The sequence below is a fragment of the Giraffa tippelskirchi genome, chromosome 4, assembly GCF_054371585.1.
Source record: "Giraffa tippelskirchi isolate mGirTip1 chromosome 4, T2T-mGirTip1v1.2.pri, whole genome shotgun sequence".
Taxonomy (NCBI): domain Eukaryota; kingdom Metazoa; phylum Chordata; class Mammalia; order Artiodactyla; family Giraffidae; genus Giraffa; species Giraffa tippelskirchi.
Genome location: NC_137278.1, coordinates 58380301 through 58401131, shown reverse-complemented (window position 1 = coordinate 58401131; position 20831 = coordinate 58380301). Strand labels below are relative to the sequence as shown.

The 20831-nt window shown below is 47.7% G+C and overlaps 1 protein-coding gene across 7 annotated transcripts in view; it reads right to left on the bottom strand.

The window, feature by feature from the left end:
- LIMS1 (LIM zinc finger domain containing 1) overlaps window positions 1–20831 on the bottom strand; it is a 79610-nt gene that overhangs the window by 42900 nt on the left and 15879 nt on the right. For 2 of the 7 annotated variants that reach the window (XM_081593020.1, XM_081593021.1), the window contains exon 1: window positions 9061–9212. The exons of 4 other annotated variants lie outside the window; for them this stretch is intronic. The gene's annotated coding sequence lies outside the window, so the exon portion shown is untranslated. Of the gene's footprint in view, window positions 1–3714; window positions 3866–9060; window positions 9213–20831 lie in introns of those variants that run through there. One more of the 7 variants, XM_081593022.1, reaches the window with a different exon arrangement.

Genomic DNA, 20831 nt, shown 5'->3' with positions numbered 1-20831 from the left:
GTGGACCATTTTAAAAATCTTTATTCAATTTGCTACAATATTGTTTCTGTTTTATGTTTTGGTTTTTGGCCAAGAGGCATGTGGGGTCTTAGCTGCCTGACCAGGGACTGAACCGCACGCCCTGCACTGGAAGGTGAAGTCTTAACCACTGGACCACCAGGGAAGTAAGTCCTCTTCACTCTCCGCTTCTACTTGATTTTTCCTTCCTCCCAGCTTGTAAGAAGTCATACATGTCCTTCAATTCTATTAAATTGATAAGAAAAAAAAATCTGACAAACCACTTCACAAGGTTAAAGGTTAAAGCTAGAATACCCCCAGAACATCTTCACCTGACAGTTACTTTTATCATTCTGAACAGCAACATGGAAATATCACCCACAGAGAGAGATGCTTTTCATCAGAAAGCTTTCTTTGCCCCTCAGATCACATCTAAGATCTGCCTGGTGAAAAAAGTCCATTTGCAAACAAGTACATTTGTTGAGAGTAGACATTTACTTTAGTTCACTGATATACTGGAAAGCTGACTGGTTGGATGGTCTAGAGCAGCTTCCTACACACAAGTCCTAATTGTAGACATGAGCCCTGCAGGGGTTAGGCAGGGTCAAAGGTGACAGGCACAGCCTGACACAGGGCAGGAACCCACAGCTGGTAGTTATGACCATAAACAGGACACTGAAGAATGAGCTGAGAATTTAATGTGAGGACATGTGGCAGAAGTCTTTTAAGAGAAAAGCATTCCTGGTGGCTTTTTGTTTTTTTGCCATGTGGGATCTTGGTTCTCCCACCAGGGATCAAATCCATTCCCCCTGCATTGAGAGCGCAGGGTCTGAACCACTGGCCCACCAGTGAAGTCCCCAAGGAACCACATTTCCCTTTGCAAATGGAAAAGGGGAAAGAAAGAAAACATACACAAGGAAATTCTCCTGGTTTGTGGCGGTGGACAGAGAGGGTTGTGTACTTCCCTATTTCTCACACACACACACAGAGGGCTGCATGTTTCCCTGTTTTCACACACACACAGCTGTATGTTTCCCTATTTCTCACACATACACACACACACACACACAGAGGGCTGTGTGTTTCCCTGTTTCACACACACACAGACGCATATCACACACTCACACACACCACACACACACACACACAGACACAGATACACCACTTGCTGGAAAGGACCACACAAACACACACACATATAAACTGACACACACATATACACACACAGACACACAGATACACACAGACACACACACACGCCATTGCTAGAAAGGACCAAACTTGGCCTGTGCTGGTAAATTGGCAGCTTATTCAATTGTCAAGAATTCACAATATTTTAACTGTCCTATTCAACACAAGGCTTCTAGAAAAACGTCAGAAATACAGTCACCATTACAATCATGAGTTGTGGCGGGGGGGAATGACTCCTCTGTGTTATCAGAACATATTTGTGTACATGCTTCTGTGCACTTTTCTACAAAGGTCTGCACACCACAGAGCCTCAAGGTGGTCTGTGCCCAGTAAGTCAAATTTAGACCATGATGACCCGTCCACCTGCTCCAAGCACCTCTGGGCTTTTTTCTCACATCCTCGTCATGTCCTCGTTGAGTGTACCTTCACCAGGGATGCGAGACAGGACACTGAACCCACACATTTGTTACATGATCATCTCACACCAAGCTAAGCCCCTTCAAGGGCCCCTACTCCCACCTCGTCTCCACAGCACATTGTCACCTCCACATGACGACCACTGATGCAACCACCTAACCTAACCACACAGAACACTCACCTGTGCAGCTAACAGCACTGCCCACATTTTTCGGGGTTTGGCAGCATACCACTGTGAGATCTCAAGGCTGAAAGAAGGGGCTGACAGAGCCAGACTGATGATGGGGGCAGGAGGAGGTCTCCTGCCTCAACACACAGACCCCCAGCCTCTCCAGAAAGACTCAACTGTAGACCCCACAGCCTGGGATATAACGCTGTGCCATGCATGCTCAGTCGTCTCTGACTCTCTCTGACCCCATGGACTGTAGGCCACCAGGCTCCTCTGTCTGTGGAATTCCCCAGGCAAGCACACTGGAGTGGGTTGCCATTTCCTCCTCCACGGGATCTTCCCAACCCAGGGATCGAACCCACATCTCCTGTGTCTCCTGCATTGCAGGCGGATTCTTTACCTGCTGAGCCATCGGGGAAGCCCCGTATGGGATGGATTAAAGAGGCTGAATTTAAGAATCATTTTCTGGGCTTAGAAATTGAGGTTCAGGAAGATTCATAAATTTCCCCCCCAAACAAGCCAAAATACCTAAAGTAAGGGGACTGTGCTCTGGCCACAGTGTCAGTTAACTTTAATTAATTAAAACAAAGTGTTTTCTATGCCCTGGCTACAGAGGATGGTTACTGACGTGCAGCATGTGCACAGTTAAAAAGTATTTTATAAAAAGGGGAAAACAAGTAGCATTGAAAATCCTCATCTTTGCAGAGAATTGCTGAAATAAACAATTATTTTTAAAGCTATATTTGAGGTATACATTGAAAACTAGCATTAAATAATAATTTTTTTGCTCTTTTTTTCCTATCATATAGAGTATTTTCATCAGTTTATTTATGAACGGGAAAAAATGAGGCCCTTTTTTCAAAGAGCCTAACAAAATGATGTCTTTTGCAGAAATAAAAAAAATCCATTCTAAAAGTCACAGGAACCTCAAGGAACGCGCCCCCAGCCCCAAGCCAAAACATCTTGTAAAAGATGAAGTCTGAGGTCTCATACTTCCTGATTTCAAAACGTACTACAAACTTCCAATAATGTAAATAGTGCAGTGCTGGAAAGCGTTCAGACACACAGACCAATGGAAGAAAACTCAGGGCTGGTAATAAACCCTCCACATACAGTCAAATGATTTTCAACAAGGGTGCCAAAACTGCTCAGTGGGAGAAAGCGCAGTCTTTTTAACAAATGGTGGGAAAAACGTACTCAAGTATTCATTCAAGCAAAAGAATAAAGCTGGACTCTTAACCTCATGGCATAAACAGAAGCTGACTCCAAACAGCTCAGATAAAACTCTTAGAAGAGAACACAGGAGAAAAACCGTAACATTAGATTTTGTTACAATTTACTGGATATGATCCACCCTCCCCCCCAAAAAAAGCAGCAACAAAAATAACACCAGGCAGTGGGAACTTATCAACATTAACATTTCTGTGTAGCACAGGACACAATTTAGAGTGAAGGAGAACCTAGAGACGGGAGAAAGTCTGGGTACACCACATATGTGACAAGGAGCTCATACCTAAAATCTGTAAAGAACTCACACAGCTCAACACAACGACAACAGCTAGATATAAAGAGCGTGGCGGGGAAAGACTGAGAGACAGAAGTGAAGCGGGTCAAAGACAACTAAGGAGGCAGAACCACAGGAAGAAAAGGATGAAGGGGAAATTCCGAGAACCTTTAAAAATACTTTCTGCTTTGCTGGAAGAGAAGTCTGCCCCGTCACTTATCTGGCTCCGAGCGGAGTTGAAGTCTGGGAATCCCCATATAAGGGCGCTCACTCAGGGCTGTTTCCGCAGGCATGTCACGGCCCCCGCCCCCCTAGCCCATCTGAAAACGGCATTTGGGAGAGAAGGTCTCTGGCGGCGGCACACACGCACACATATTACAGGCTGGGGTTTCCACCCTCAATAGCCAGGAGACCTGCCAAGACACGTCATCCCTACCCAAACACGGTTCAGCATCTGGCGGTTTTCCTGCGCAGTTTCCCTGCAGTGGCAGCTGGTGGTGGACACAGAGGCCGTGTGGCTATCATCCCCACAATTAGCCCTTCAGTCAGAAACAAGCTCACACGGCGGCGCCGCCCTGCCGCCCACAGACAGGACTGTCCCATTTCCGGGGAAGCCGCCTTCCAGCCCAGACTCCCTCCGGGGCTTTGGAGCGGAGCCTCGGTGCTGGGTGAGCCTCACACCTTGTCTCAGTAATGCGTGGTCCCGTCAGGCAGCTGCCAGCCAGGCAGCAACTTATCTGAATCGAGACGCGCTTTATGTGTGAAATACACATGGGATTCCTGAGAAATGTAAAATATCTCAGCAACTGTTAACATGATAGTAGCGTGGATATAGTCTGGACATGGTAATCGCTTGGCGTTTGAAGTCACATCAAATCTATTATTAAAATTAACTTCATCTGTTCTTTTCTGCACGTGGTTGCTAGAAAATTGTGCAAACATGGCACGGCTCACTTGATGTATTATGGACAGTCATCCTAGACAAGATCACAGGTGTGTTATAGAACGAAGAGACGTGGCCCAGAAACCATTCCGAGGACAAGGCACTCAACACTCAGGCACCCCTGTCCAAGCTCAGGGAACAGGAGGCTTTGAATCCTCTGAGGGTAAGCATGCAACCCAGGGTGGGGTTCGGGACAGCCTGGCCTGGAACCTGCCCAGGTCTCCTCACCTGCAGGCTGGACTCCTGTCTGTAAAGTGTGTATCAAACTCCCTACAGGGCTGCAAGTACTATAAACAAAGCAATGTGTTTCCACCATCAGCAACACTAAGTGCGTTCTCAATAAACAGACTTCCCTTTCTTTCAGGGTCTTAGAAGTCCTGTGGCCACACTGAGGAGCTGATTCAGCCACCCTCGGGTGAGTCACAGAGCCAGGGAGAGACTTGGGTCCCACCCGGCAGGCAGGCAGGCGGGCAGGCAGAGAGCCTTCAGAGTTCAGCCCCTCCTAGGGCCCCGCCCACTCCTTCCTCTTAGATCCTCACAAATCATTACAATTAACTTCGAAATTCTGGCAGCGGCTCAAGACTCCTCAGGACTGTTATTAATAACTCACTGCTACCGCCTAAATTTGAATGTTGCTCTGTCCTAACTGTAGCATGGATACATCCTTTACTGACGGCAGGGTCTGGTCAGACACATAATGAATGAGACCTTCATAATGGCCTGAGAAATGAGCAGTCATGCTGAATACAGACTTTCAATTACTGACCAGGTGAATCAGGACCACAAAGACGAAGAGCAACTTGACTAAGCCGTCACCTCTGACTGGGCAGCCCGGGCTTCATTTCTGGACAGTTTTTGGAAAAGCTACTTTTATGATCTCCTCGCAGTTGCTGCTGGCACCGTGCTGGGCTGGCAGCCCCAAAGACTCAATTCCTTGCTTCAACGATGTTATTTTCTTATTCTCCACCCAACTTTCCCCAAATACTTGCCATCACTGATTACAGGTGCCAACTCTTCTGCGGTCTGACTGAAGGAAGCTTGACAAGCATGCCAGGATCTGGTCTCCAGGACCCCTCCCACCATGACAGCAACACAGGGTCTAGGCTAGGGGAGAGGGGAGTGGAGGACGACCTGCAGGATCCCCCGCCATGCCCCTTTGAGAAGGTGGGGGGATGGGCAGAGCAGGGGGAGGAAGGAAAAGGGAAGAGAGGGGAGGAGGCTGAACAAGGAAAAAGCAAAAGAAGGAAGATAAAGTCTCTGCAGCAGTTGTTGGGTGCGGGTCGGGTCGGGGGGCGCTCTGAAGAGGGGAGAAAACACGTGAAAATCTCAGACACTAAACAGAACGTGGTTCCTTTCAACCCTGACCTCCTCCAGGAGTTTCAGGTCTTTAAGGAGGCAAGCTCCACATATGCAAAGTAAAGTAAAAACCAAAGCTCAAGAAACAGTTTGGTGTTCAATACAGAATTACTATATGCTTTAGCAATCCCACCTCTGGGTCCCCACCCCTCGGAACTGAAAGCAGGGACTCAGACGCCCGCACCCCCGTGTGCACTGCAGCACTCCTCCAACAGACAGCAGGCGGGAACTGCCATGGGTCCCTCGGCAGACGAGAGGTGACCAAATGTGGTCCATCCACACAATGGAGTAACAGCCACCCCACAAAGGAAAGACATCCAGATGCACGCCACAGCAGGGTGAGCCTCAAAGTCATGCCGCTAAGCGGAAGGGCAGACACCGAGGTCACATGTCATATGACCCATGTGTGTCGTGTCGTGTGACCCACACATCACATTCCTTTGATCCACTTGTGTCACGTGTTGCACGAACCACTTGTGTCACGTGCCGTATGAACGTGTCACGTGTCGCACGAACCACGTGTCATGTGTCGTATGACCCATGTGTATCATGCGTCATGTCACCCACTTGTGTCATGTGTTGTACGACCCCCTTGTGTCACATTGTCTTACAACCCATGCATGCCACGTATCGTATGTTCCACTCGTGTAAAGTGTAGTGTGACCCACTCATGTCACATGACCTATGTGTATCATGTGTCGCGTGACTCCCTTGTGTCACGTGTCATACGACCCACTCCTGTAAGACGCAGGAGCAAGTTCAGAGGCAGGAAGTGCATCGGAGCTGCTGAGGTGGGGAGCAGGGGTGGGGAGTTGGGGCTTCAGGTGCACAGCACTTGACATGAAGGAAAGTCCTGTCAGTGGAGCGAGGTGACGGTTGTACAGCATCGTGAATGTAGTTAATGCCACTAAAATTTATACCTTAAAATGGTTCAGATGGAGAGTTTTATGTTAGAGGTATTTTACCACAATAAAAATAATTTTTTAAAAAAGTTGGGCTGGGACTTCCCTGGTGGTCCAATGGCTAAAACTCTGCACTCCCAATGCAGGGGATGGAGCTAGATCCCTGGTTAGGGAACTAGACAGACCCTCACATAGCAACTGAAGATCCCAAGTGCTGCAACTAAGACCTGTTACAGACAAATAAAAAAAAATGAAAAAAGGTAGAGGCGGGAGAGAATGTTTGTCAACCACATAGATCCCACCAAGTACCAAGCTAGAACCCTTCTACATACGTGATCTCAATTAATCCTCCCTATTCATAGATTATGCATTATGATCATTCACAGATGAAGAATCTGTAACTCACATAGTAAGTAACTGGTTCAGAATCACAGAAGTGGCAAAAGTAAGATCTGAACCCAAGTCTGGTCACCGTAAAAGCCATGCTCTTCAGCTATACCTCAGTGTTTCAAGGATAACCATGACCAGTGAATAAGTCAGTGAGGAAGGTGGCCCTGAGCCAGCCCATCAGCAACAAGACCACAAACAGCTGAGCCCAGGGACTCGGTGCCCCTCCCCCCCCCCATATGCAAGCAAGCTTCCTTCTAGCAGCAAAGGAACCTCTTATCGGCACAGGATTAAACCCCATCAGTACACTGCCTAGGGCGTATCTACCTCTTCTCGCCCCCACCAAGATGACTTGGAAAATCTATTTTTCCATTTTCATGTTCTATGTACCTGATCCCCCAACTCTCACCTGGAGGTCTAAAGCACCCAATTCCCCTGTTGATACCACGGGATACTTATAGTGACTTGTGGAACATAAAGGGACTTCCCAGGTGGCTCAATGGCAAAGAACTCGCCTGTCAATGCAGGAAACACCAGAGACCTGGGGGTTCAATCCATGGATCAGGAAGATTCCCTAGAGGAGGAAATGGCAACCCACTCCAGTATTCTTGCCTGGAAGAGCCCATGGACAGAGGAGCTTGGTGGGCTACAGGCCATGGGGTCGCAAAGAGTCAGGCACAACTGAGTGACTTAGCATGCACACATGTGGAACATAAAATACTTTCCTACACATGCCCTCACGTCACCCACCCTTTAACTCTCTAGGCCCCAGTGCAGACGGATAACTACAGGCTAACGACAGGCTAAGTCGCAGCTAAGATCTGTCCTCCACGTGGAGGCGGTGAGAGAAGCTGGCTCCCATTTTGCCCTCCTTCTGAGGATGAGTGGATCCTCAACGTGTTGTAGGGGCAAAACGTTGTAGGGGTTTTGGGGGCAAAACCTAATTGAAGACCACTGCAAGACCTCTGCTTTAAAATAATAAAAACACTTTTTTAAAGTTCCTGTAAAGGTGCTATCTTTTCTTGGGGGACCTCAGGGCTGCTGACATCAAGAAGTTGTCAGTGAGATTTCAGACTCCTCCAGCCACCCTGAGGAGGCCCGGGTCCTCCTGCCCCACCACGGAGCCTTCACTGCAGGATGTCCACGCCCTGGTCCTGCTGCACCGTTTCTCTGACATCTGAGAAATTCTCTCTTTTTAACTTTTTTTTTTCTTTCTTGCCCCTGAAAAACATAATTCCCTTCTCCTGACCACTACAACTATTTCATATTTCATGGTTACGTGTGGTTGTATTGTGTATATATCTGTGTGTGTGTAACATAAATAGAAATACATTTATAATAAACTCCCTGATCCATCACCCATCCCATACCACAGGACTATTCCTAAAGATTAGCTGTAAAACGAACAGTTTCATAAATACATTCACATCTCTAAGGAAATTCACAGTGAATCCTGTATTAGGCACCAGATCCTTTTGGGGTGAATAATGACCTCTTAAATGTTTTACAAATGCAGACTTGGTGCATTATTTTCCTTCAAATGTCCTGCCGATTTTTAAACAGTTAATGAGTAAGAATAGCTCCCCAATCCTCACGCTGTTTTTTCTCACCACTGCACAACCAAAGTTCACTTACCACAGTGTTAAATAGTACCCGTTTGCTGGTCTGTTTTAAAACCCCAGACAGGATCTGAGTTAAAAATATTTAACATAATAAAATGCCAAAAAGCATTCTAAGGTCTTTTATAGCAAAACTCTGCAGGACCATAAACTGGAGGGCTAAACGTTATCAAGGTTGTTAACAATTTCTCTGCAAACACAGGGAGTAACCTCCCTCACCCACCCTGCTGTGAAATCCATAAAACAACAGCTGCTTACACACACATTCCACAGTCACACACACACACACCCAGGAAGCAAGACCAATTGGCTGCCCTTTGAAGCTGGGAGCAGACATTAGCATGGCCAAAGGCTACTAGGACCCCTTTCTGCTTCTGGGTTTGCAAGTTTAGACAAATATCTTTTTGAGATTTGCTTCCAAATGACTGAGAAAGACAAGTCAAGAGGAAAACAAACCCAGAAGTACAACAGTGCCTTTGTCCAGCCACTCTGGGCCATCACCTCCATTTCTCTGGAGGCTGCAGGGTCCTCTTACCTGCACACGCACGGCCCCACCTGTGCAAGGGTGTCCTTACCTGATACTTCCACACTCAGGGACAGGCCCCTCTCTGTGTGTCCACCCTTATTCCACAGGTTTATCAGGCTCGGGAAGCCGGGTTCCCATCACAGCGTGTTATCTTTAAGCTCCTGTTTCCTACACTGAATAGAACTTCCTCATCTCAGCTCCAGGTCTGGTGCCCTGAACTATATTTAAGCCTCTGAAGCCACATCGAGGATTCTTCCTGCACGCAGTCCAGCCACGTGACGGTTACATGATAATTCCGCGGTTTCAAGTGAGACAACACCCCAATGTCACAACTCACATCCTGCTGGGCTGTTGTACAGACTTTACTGAGTTGCCAAGTTCATCCACACTCACTGAAGGCACTTGTAACGTGCAGGGCAAGGCTGAGAAAAATGAATGACAACGGGTCAGCACAGAAAGAGCCGAGCACCCTGGGTCTGGATGACATCTTCACGTCTGGGCAGAGCGTCTCCGGGGCTTTACAGAGCAAGTCGAGCAGCTGGTCTTTACTTTGCCTTCCCCATAAAATAAACTCAGGGCTGGGAGGCCGTACTCCATCGGGCTGGGCAGTGGGAGCAGACCCTTGTGCCCTCGCTGAGTCACCGCTGGGGCCACCTCGTGCCAAGCTTCCACTGAGGAAGAGTAAGGGCTGTCTGCTAGAGTCAAGGGGCATCCTTCCTCCTCCTGACACAACAAGGCTTCCCCGCCCGGATTCATAAGGACACGAGACTAGTCCAGAACCGACTCCTTTATTACAGAGCAGAGTCCTGATGTCTGATTCCTGATGGTGGTGGTGGTTTAGTTCCTAAGTCGTGTCTGATTCTTTTGCGACCCCATGATTGTAGCCTGCCAGGCTCCTCTGTCCATGTGACTTCCCAGGCAAGAATACTGAAGTGGATTGCCATTTCCTCCTCCAAGGGATCTTTCCAAACCAAGGATCAAACCCATATCTCCTGCACTGGCAGATGGATTCTTTACCACTGAGTCACCAGGAAAATGAGGCAGATCCAGAACAAGAAAACCACCCATCACCTCCTTTGGTCCCCCCCAGCATAGAGCCTGACGGGGTGGGGGCGGTCTGGGAGGCAAAAAGAAGGTCCCTGTGGGCAGAGGAAGCTCGGAGATTCAGGCTTGGCCCCAAGCCTCATCTGCAGCCCCGACCATCAGGGCTGGTGGATGTCTCACGTCATACACACGGTGTAAACTTCCAGCCAGAATCATCTGGTTTTTGTTAATTCACTCCCTTCTGGGAACTTGGGGGCAGGCTGTCTGTGGGGAGAACCGGGCCCCTGCCCCACTCCCGCTGTAGACACAAACCCCGGGAAGCGGCCACATCTCTCGGGAGGAAGCCTTGGGCACATGCACGCGCATACACACGCGCGAGCGTGTGCGCACGTTCACACACATGCCCAAGTGAGGTGAGGACTGTGTGGCAGACAGAGGCCCCAGGAGCACAAGTCCCCCAAGGTGTGTGTAAACCCACACACACACACATATGCACATGTGCACGTGAGGTGAGGACCTTGGGGCAGGTGGGGGTCCCAGGAAGAAGCGCTGCCGAGGCCAGCCCCCTCCAGTAGGCGAGCTCTGCTCCAAGTCACCCCCCACGCACCAGAGGCTGGGTGCCCTATAAAGGGACCCTCCTTCTCCACTCGCCCACGGTCAGGGTTCTGTTTTCCTTCATAGGCCCCCAGACAGACACAATGCCATCAGGTTAGTTCCTTCCCACAGAATATCCCTTGAATGGGATATTCAGAATACACAGATCTAATCTGTAACATGTTCCATGTCCATGCATAGCTTTTCATCTCTGCCTTTGAAAGGCTCTGGGATAATTTCACCCCACTTGTTTTACCCAGTCTACCAAGTGCTACTGAACCTCTCCATCTTGAGCTTTTTTATTTTTAATTTTTAAAAATGTAGTTGACTGCGCTGGGTCTTGGTTGCGGCACCCAGGATCTTTGCTGCAGTGTGTAGGATCTAGTTCCCTGACCAGGGGTTGGACTCCTGCCCCCTGTATTGGGAATGCAGTCTTTACCACTGGACCACCAGGGAAGTCCCACTTCTCCATCTTTAAACATTCTTCTTACATCCTGACTATGAAACACATTTTAACCCAAAAGTTCATCATTATTCATCCCTATACATAAGCTTTCCCTATGGTCTCTGTCTCACTGGAGAAAACTTCAGTTTACCAATCATCTCTCATTTAAACAAAATAAACCAAAACAAAAACCTTTTCAATAGACCATCATTACCGACTCAAAGGACATGAGTTTGAGCAAGCTCCAGGAGTTGGTGATGGGCAGAGAATGCTGGCGTGCTGCAGTCCATGGAGTCACAAAGAGTGGGACACAACTGAGCAACTGAACAGAACTGAACTGACTGTCTTACAGGCTCTGAGCTTCTGTGAAAGTGTTAGTTGCTCAGTCGTGTCTGACTCTTTGTGGCCCATAGACTGTAGTCCGCCAGGCTCCTCTGTCCATGGACTTCTCTAGGCAAGAATAGGAGAAGGAGTGGGCAGCCATTCCCTTCTCCAGGGGATCTTCCCAACCCAGGGATTGGACCCAGGTCTCCTGCACTGCAGGCAGATTCTTTACCCTCTGAGCCACCAAGGAAGCCCATATTTGAGCTTCTAAATATGATAAAAAAAGAAATTAATACAACTTATGAGAGTAAAGATTTAAGTAAAAAGCCAAGCAAACTTTGGTTACAAATCCCAGGCATTCCTAGAAAACTTCGTGTTTATTAAATTGTGTAAAAGTACTCTTTTACCATATCTAAAATTGAAGTAGGTGCTATGCTCAGAGAATTATTAAAAAAATGCTTTTTCTTTTTTTAAAAACTATGGATGCAAACTTTGTGACATCCAGCTCCCCGGCCCCACCCCCATCCAGTATCCATGGCCCCAGCAACTCCATATCTATGTGCCCCAAACCATCAAGGTAACAAAAATGCCCACAGGTTCCCAGTGGCTCCTTAGGGAATGGGCTTCCCTGGTGGCTCAGCTGGTAAAGAATCCACCTGCAATGTGGGAGACCCGGGTCTGACCCCTGGGTTGGGAAGATCTCCTGAAGGAGGGAATGACTACCCACTCCAGTATTCTTGCTTGGAGAATCCCATGGACAGAGGAGCCTGGTGGGCCATGGGGTTGCAAAGAATCGGACACAACTGAGCAACTTTCATTTTTCTTTCCTTAGGGAATGGTTCTAGCTCCAATGATAACTACTAACCCAGAGGATTTCTGAGGTCATCAAGCTACCTAACAGCCAAAGAGCTGACCACCTGAAGGGTCTTCCACCGCAAGCCTCCCCTCTGCCCTGAGCCCCCTGCTCTGTCTGCTGCCCCCCCACCACTATCTCAAGCGCAGACAAACATCAAACTGGCCTCAGTCCAGTCCCTCCTGAGGCAGGTGAGGAGCACGTGTCCTGTCAGTGCCACACCATGACTCCTTCTGTCCTGTTGGCACCTCTGTGGGTCAGGTTTGGCTATAGACTCATGAATCCTACATCACCCATCATCCAAATGCCCCCTCCTATTCTCAGGAAAGACTAAACAGCCTGGATGACTCAGACTGACTTCTGGAACAGTCATTGCAAACCAAGACACAGTTTTTCAGAGAAAAGAGTGAAGAGGGCCTAAGAGGGAAGGTGGGCACAGGAGGGTACAACTGCACTGCCCCCGGTCCCCACCGCAGGTCAGGGGGAGAGTGTAGACCCTCAGTCCAGGACAGCAGGACCCTGAGGCTATAGTGGAGAAAAGGGCCCAACGGACTCCAAGGAGAGAAGGGGAGAGGGGAGGACAGCTGGAAGGGAGAGGTGGCTGTGCTAAAGGGCGAGGCTGGGAGCCAGGCTTCTGCCTCAAGCTCACTTTGAGGGGTGGGGGGGCAGGGGACAGGGGAGGGTCAGGCCAGGGCACACAGGCATGGGGCCAAGCTTGCTGCCTTTTGTTTCCCACTGTGTGAAGAGGGGTTAGCTCCCATTTTAAAAGCATATACTATGCTTCTGTGTATGTGTGTTGTGTGTGTGTGCACGTGCGCTCAGTTGTGTCCTGCTCTTTGCCACCCTGTGGACTGTAGCCCACCAGGCTCCTCTGTCCATGGGGATTCTCCAGGCAAGAATACTGGAGTGGGCTGCCATTTCCTTCTTCAGGGGATCTTTCTGACCCAGGGATCAAACCTGTGGCTCCTGCATTGGCAGGCAGATTCTTTACCACTGAACCATGTGGGAAGTCCTATGCTTGCAAATGTGTTAAAAAAATACACCACACCAGGTCAATCCTCCTTGACCATGGAGGGAAAGTTACAAATGATAAAACAAACTAGTGAGGAGAAAAGTAGTGTGAAAAGTCAGGACTGATGCCTACAGAGGTGCTGGGGCTTGTTACTAAGTGGATGCTGCCTACAGTGGCTAAGTACTCCAAAAGTAATGAGTATCCCCCGCTGAATGTGGAGGTATACTTATCCAAATTATTAAATTTCAACATGGGAGTGGGCGGGGGAGAGATGAGGACGCAAAGCATAGAGGACTTGAGGGCCATAAAAATGCTCTGGAGCTTCCCTGGTGGCTTAGTGGATAAGAAATCCACCTGCCAATGCAGCAGTCATGGGTTCAATCCCTGATCCAGGAAGAACCCACATGGTGTGGACCAACTAAGCCCATGTACCACAACTACTGAGCCTGCTCACCCAGACCCCGTGCACGGCAACAAGAGAAGCCACAGCAATGAGAAGCCAGCACATCTCAACTAGAGAGTAGCCCCCACTCGCCACAACTAGAGAAAAGCTCATGCAGCAAAGAAGACCCAACACAGCCAAAACTAAATAACTGAAATTTTTTAAAAACCCACTCTGTATGATACCAGAATGATGGACACATGTCCTTATGCATTTCTCCAAACCCAGAGAATTACAACACCAAGCATGAACCCTAATGTAAACTAGGGGCTCTGGGGAACACAATCTATCAATGTAGGTTCATCAGTTGCAACAAATGCACCATCTGGTAAGGGATGCTGATAACAGGGGAGGTTGTGCACGCGTGGGGTAGAAGGTGTACAGGAAATCCTGTACCTTCCCCTCAACTTTGCTCTGAACCTAAAAATACACTAAAATATAAAGTCTTTTTAAAAAATTAACAAGGTTGTAAAAACTGAACAATATTCAATTAGTCCCCAACTCAAGCATGAAAAATTTGAAGCCAATTCTATATTAAGTTTGCAATTTTGGAATTTCCATAAAGTGAAGTTGCTCAGTCGTGTCCGATTCTTTGCAACCCCATGGACTGTAGCCTATCAGGTTCCTCCATCCATGGAATTTTCCAGGCAAGAGTACTGGAGTGGGTTGCCATTTCCTTCTCCAGGGGATCTTCCCAATCCAGGGAGAGAACCCAAGTCTCCCGCATTACAGGCAGACGCTTTTACCGTCTGAGCCACCAGGGAAGCCCATAGGAGCCATGTAATACATTTCACTAATAAAATCATGAGCAACCCACAAAAGCTTGCTCAAATCCAAACTGTAGCTGAAAAACACAATAGTGTAGCAGCAATCTAGGGATGGTCACCTTGAGTAAGTTATGTCACATTTCTCATCTGTAAAACATGTATGGGAATACTAGCCATGGGAATTTCACATGGCATTCAAGTTCAAGCTGAAATGAGAAAGTTACACCCCAGAGTCATGAGTGATGACACTCTCCACAATGCAATCTGGGGCTGAGTGACAGGCAGAGGGGAGCGTGGGTTCAGCAGCTTGGACCACAGGTACAGGGTCTGTGCAGAGTGGGGTCCTGGGCAGCGTGAGAGTGGCCAGAGGGAGAAGAGCCCCCAGGTGGGCACCCATCAACGCGGAGTAGACGTGTCTGCCCCGCACAGGGTTGTGTGAGCAGGGACAACGTGCACAACCCTTGACTGAGAAGTGCTCAAACAAAAGCAACACCAGATGCTTTCCAGAGCTTTAATCAGCTGTTCTCCTTTGAAAAGCCTTTTCCTGATGCTGTCTAGTGTTCTGCGGCCCCTGGAGAAATTTCACCCACTTCAAAATGGAAATTCAACCACAAAACTCTTGTATTGTGTACCCTTGGGAAAAAGATATTCAAAGCCTTAGGAAATACCCAGACCCAATCAAAAGCAAAACCCACACAAAGAGCAGACTTTCAACCTCACTCCTTGACACACACAAACTCCCAAGTGGGTTTCCACTTTATTTGGATTCAGGCGTCTTCTAAACCAGAACCTGGAGACTGAATAAAGGCGTTAAAGCATAATAAAAAAGCCAAAATTGAGTGCAAACCCACATCAGCCATCTACTACCTGGGAGGAAGGTCTTTAACTTCAGTGAGCTCCTCGAAAACCTCCAGGCCCCTCACCACCACAGCTGGCTTTGGGTGTCAGGGGTCTCCTCAGCCTCTTGAAATCTTCCCTCTGATGTGGTGACAGTGAAGTCTGCTTCCACCTCCCACCCCTAGACATTTCTCCAATCTCCTTCTCTACCCATCACTCATCACCACCTAATACATCTGACACGTTTGGTTCTGACCTCTCCCCCAGTAGAAACGTAAGCCCCTCAAGGATGGGAGCTCCGTCTGCTCAGCTTCCACCTTGTTCCCAGAGACTGGGTCGTAACTGCCCACAGTGAGGTCTCAGGCCCACTTAACTGAGTCTGTGAGTTCAAGTGAATTCATTCACCCCTCCACTGTGGCTAATATCACCGACTGTATTGCAGGGTTGTTTTGAGGATTACTTAGAAATAAATAATAAAAGCACTTTGCCAAGGCAGAATCATGAAGAAACAGAAAATCTAAGCTGGTAAGTTGACTGACTCAGTAAACAAAACCTCCCAGAAAACGAAAGTCTAGGACCAGACTTTTATTGAATTCTACCACGTATTTAAGGAAGAGTTAATACCAATAACTCTCAAACTCTTCCAAAAGACAAAAGAGGAAGGAACATGCCCAAACTCATTTTAGAAGGCCAGCATCTATCACCCTGACATAAAAAACCAGACAAGAATATTGTAAGAAAAAAAATTATAGGCTAATATCCCTAATGGACATAGATGTAAAAATCCTTAACAAAATATTAGCAAATTCAACAATACATTAGAAGGAACTTCCTTGGTAGAACAGAAAGAATCCACTTGCCAATGCAGGGTACACGGGTTCAATCACTGGCCCGGGAAGATCCCACCTGCCACAGAGCTACTAAGCCTGTGAACCACAACTACCGAGCCTGTACTCTAGAGCGTGTGTGCCACAATTACTGAAGCCCGTGCACCCTACAGCCCATGTTCAACAACAAGAGAAGCCATCACAATGAGAAGCCTGCACACCACAACTAGAGAGCAGCCTCCACTCACAGCAACCAGGGAAATCCTGCGCAGCAATGAAGACCCGACAGAGCCAAAAATAAATAAATAAGTTATTAAGAAACAAACAAACAAACACTTCACGTACTGGCTGACACATAGCAACTCAACTACCATTAGTTTTCTTTCAGTTTCCCAGTCAAGATAACTGGCTAACAGCTGCTGAACATTCCAGGCAGGAAACTCTAAAAGCATGGCGGAAAGATCGCTGCAGGCAGTTAAACACACGGGGAAGCAGGGCCTCCTGCTGCAGAGCTCCTCAGTGTACCTGTGACTGCGAGAGACTGTGAGAATCTCCACCTACAACAAGGTCAGCGCAAAAGCCGAGAACAGGTATAAAGTTACTAATTTGACAGAGAAGTTCTATACCTTCCGAATCTAAAAGGAAGAAATGAGACTTGTATTCATATGGCTTCTTTTCATTTTTCTAGTAACCCATTTTTATCGTCCTTCACAGAAGCACCGGTCAACAATGAACTGGAAAAACTTTTTCTTAATAATTTTATTTTCTTTATTTATTTTTGGCTGCGTTGGGTCTTCGCTGCTGCTTGGGCTTTGCTCTAGTTGTGGTGAGTGGGGGCTACTCTCTAGTTGTAGTGTGCGGACCTCTCTTGCTGCAGAGTTCAGGCTCTAGAGCACACAGACTTCAGTAGTTACGGTCCCCAGGCTCTAGAGCGCAGGCTCAGTAGGTTGTAGGACACAGGCTTAGCTGCTCTGAGGCATGTGGGATCTTCTTGGATCAGGGATCAAATTCATTGTCTCCTGCATTGGCACGCGGATTCTTTACCACTGGGAAATTTTTTTAAAGAAGAGCCTCACTCTTCACTACAACTTGGGGAGCACTGGCCAAGCATGCCTGGTGCAGTCCAGGAAGCCACAGAGAACCAGCAAAGCTCACTCACACTGCACTTTCAAGAACTGTGGGTGGGCCAGGTTCCAGGCCAAGAGAGGATGGATGGGGGGGCGGGTGCAGACCCAATGAAAGGAAATTCCTGGAGGTGAAGCAGAAACACTAAGATGCACAGGATGGGCACAAAGTCAGGCGAACATGAAAAAGGCTGCAGTTGCGGTTCCCAGGTCCTCTGTCCCCAGCGGCTCTGTGATGGTCAGGCCACCCACAGCACCCCCAGTGCCCACACATGAGCCCCACGCACTTCACAGCCCGTATGTCTGCGTCTCACGGCAGTTTTGCAACCACTGCACTAAATCCACATTTCCCGGGAGAACTTCACCCTTTACCCTCCTTTCTAACATGTCAGGGCCAGTGGTTCTTGGCCTGCAGGCAGGCAGACTGTGGGTTAGACCTAGCCAAGCTCCCAGAGGACACGCGGCTCCAAGGGAGACGTTCCCCGTCAGCCACGCTCGGGGCCACCAGCCTCTCTACCCATGGAACAGCTCCCCAAAGCAAGGACTCAAAGCCCACTCCTCTCTGTATCTTCTTACCATACAGGATTATTTGTTAAATGCACAAAAACTAAACAGCAAGAGTCTTCTGAGAAGAGATGAAATGTGTAATGTTCACCATCTGAAACGGTCATGGTGCTCACCTTTCCCTTCAGCTAAAGTATTTACAGGACATTCCGTGAGGCCGCCCGGCTCCCTGCCCTCCTGAACGAGAGGCCAGGGGAGCTGTCAGTATTTACAGGAGACCGTCCACTGCCCACCTCAGTCAGCCATGTGGGTGATGAGTGATCACACCTACCCATGTTTTCTTTAGGGGCGTCCACACTGTTTCCCAACAGGTCCACAAGAACATCCAGGACAGCAGAGCAAGACTGAAATGTGGCTCAAACATTTCTCAGTTCCCATCCGCCCCATGGGACCCACAGAACCACTGCTGCTTCCACACAGGATGAGATGTGGGCGAAGACTCAGACCCGTAAACTACGTGGTATTTCACTCCAGCCCTTGAAAGGCCTCTCTCCTCCAGCAGAGGACCTCCAAAGACAACCTGAAAAGCAAGCTTTTTTCTTACCAGTTATTACCATTACTTATAAACACCAAGTCTCCTGTACCACACTGTAACCCGAGGAAGGATGAGCAACAGCCAAGTCCCTCACAATAAATAATACACAGGCACTCAGCACTTACTGCAGAAAGGAAAGCGATAAAAACACTAACATGGTGTCCATAAGCTTGTTCATAGCCCAGAGGTTTTAACAAGAGAATCAGACACTTGCAGTGTTTAGCAGCTTGGAAAAATGCTACCAGATTAGATTCACTGGAAAAGGCCCTAATGCTGGGCAGGATTGAGGGCAGGAGGAGAAGGGGGCGGAGCGGGGGGGCTAGACGATGAGAAGGTTGAATGGCATCACTGACTTAATGGACATGAGTTTGAGCAAACTCTGGGAGATGGTGGAGGACAGAGGAGCCTGACATGCTGCAGTTCATGGGGTGACAAGGAGTCAGACACCACTTAGCAACTGAACAACTACATTAGTAATATACATATAACTAATGTCGTTGATATATATATATGTAACAAATGAGATCTACATACCTGTCCCTCAGCTACTCAGACTTACTCTTCTCCTGGAGCCCAGGGCTCTCTGGTCTCTGGGTACTCAGAGGCCAACTCTTCGCCAGCAAGAGGAGTAGCTCTGTGCCCCTGCCTCACCCCTGCAGGTGAGGGCAGCAGGGCAGTCTGTTGTCCTCTTCCTCAGGGTCTGTGCCTGCCTAGCCCTTTGCCTCCAGGATGGTCACATCCCTCCTGAGACACTGCTGTGAGAAGCGTCAGGCCTGGGAGAAGAGGGATGGAGCTTATTCGAGTCAGTGGCTCTGTCTTTCTCTGGGGAACTCAAGGCCTCGGTACTTTGCCACTAAAAAGGTTTCCTCCCCCACACCAGCCTGCCAGCACTTCTGGCTTCCGGAAACCCTGGGTTCTGGAAAGTGGATCTCTTTGGGGCCAGAAAGGATATTGTATTCCTGTCACATCTTGAGACTTACTTTTCTCCACACAAATAATATAAACAGCCATTGAACCCTGTCTACCTTAAGGAAACAAGCTCTCCATAATTGTTGCAAGCACGTCTCACAAGCCAAGACGAATGCATACCTCTCTCCATGTGTGCCAAAGCTAAAAAGCACACGAGCTCCTTCTTTTTCCCCCATTAACTATCCCCTCCCTTCTCACTCTCTCTCCCCTACCCTTAAAACCTGCATGATGGGAAAAGAATTTCTTCCACAAATAATGTTGGGAAAGTGGATCTCCATATGCAAAAGGAGGAAGTTGGGCCCTTATCTTGAGCTACTTACAAATATTAACCCCAGATGAATTAAAGACCTAAAATTAAAACACAAAACTCTATAAAAGACTCCAAACAGAAAACACAAGGGAAAGCGGCATGACGTTGGATTGGACAATGACTCCTTGAATATGACACCAAAAGTGCAGGCAACAAAACAAAAATGGACAACTTTGACTACATCAAACTTAAAAATTTTGTGCATCAAAAAAGTCAACCAACAATCAACAGGGTAAAAAGTCAACCTATGGAACGGGAAAATATATTTGTATATCATATATGTGACCAGGAGTTAATATTCAGAAACAAACAAAAAAATCACATAATCCAACTAAAAACTAGGCAAAGGACTTAAAGCAGACATTTCTCAAAAAATATATATATACACATATATATACAAATGGTCAACAGAGACATGAAAAGATGTTCCCCATCACTAATCATCAGGGAATGTAAATCAGAACCACAATGAGATACCCCCCTCACAGCCACGAGGATGCCTATTACAAAACAAAACAAAATGAAACAAAACAGACAATAACAAGTGCTGGCAGGGATGTAGAGAATCTGGCAGTTTTGTGCACTGTTGGTGGGGTTGTAAAATGCAACAGCTATGGAAAAATGTATGGGAGTTCCTCAAAAAGTGATAAGCAGAACTACCAAATGAGCAGCAATCGGACTTCTAAATGTGTATCCAGGAGAACTGAAAGCAGGGTCTCAAAGGAACATTTGAACAGACACAGTCACAGTAGCATCATGCACAATGGCCAAGAGGTAAAAGCAACACAAACATCTATTGACAGATGATAGATTAATTGTCACTGAACCCCTCAGGGAACATCAATCACAATAGCCTTAAAAAGGAAAGTCTGACACATGCCTCAACACAGATGCACTCTGATTTTGTGCTCGGTGAAACAAGTCCATCATCTAGGGACAAATATGGCGTGATTTCCCTTATGTTAGATATCTGGTGTAGGGAGGCCCACAGACAGAGAAAGCAGAATCCTGGTTGCCAGGGAGGAACTGGGAGACACTAATTGCTGGACACAGAGATTCCCTTCAGGAGTATGAAAATGTTCTGGAGGTCTGATTCACAACAATGTAAATACACCTAACGCTACTGAACCACACACTAAAAGTGGCCATGATGGTAAATTCTATGTGCTTCTA